Genomic DNA, 237 nt, shown 5'->3' on the forward strand with positions numbered 1-237 from the left:
AAAGTAAAAGCTTTACGTTCCGTGACCCTGAAGCGAAGGACCTGCCAGGCCAAGAGAAACTGGCGCAAATGGAAGTGTGTAGCGAACGGGGCAGCGAAGGAGAGAGGCGGGTTACTACGTCCCATCTCAGGAAAAGAAAAATGGCAACTCACCCGGACTCCGATTCGTCTTCTCTTTTCTTTTCTAATCAGCTGATACTTCTTGCATATACCTGTATGTCTGGAATTATATAAAGTA

The sequence above is a fragment of the Penaeus monodon genome, chromosome 29, assembly GCF_015228065.2.
Source record: "Penaeus monodon isolate SGIC_2016 chromosome 29, NSTDA_Pmon_1, whole genome shotgun sequence".
Lineage (NCBI taxonomy): Eukaryota > Metazoa > Arthropoda > Malacostraca > Decapoda > Penaeidae > Penaeus > Penaeus monodon.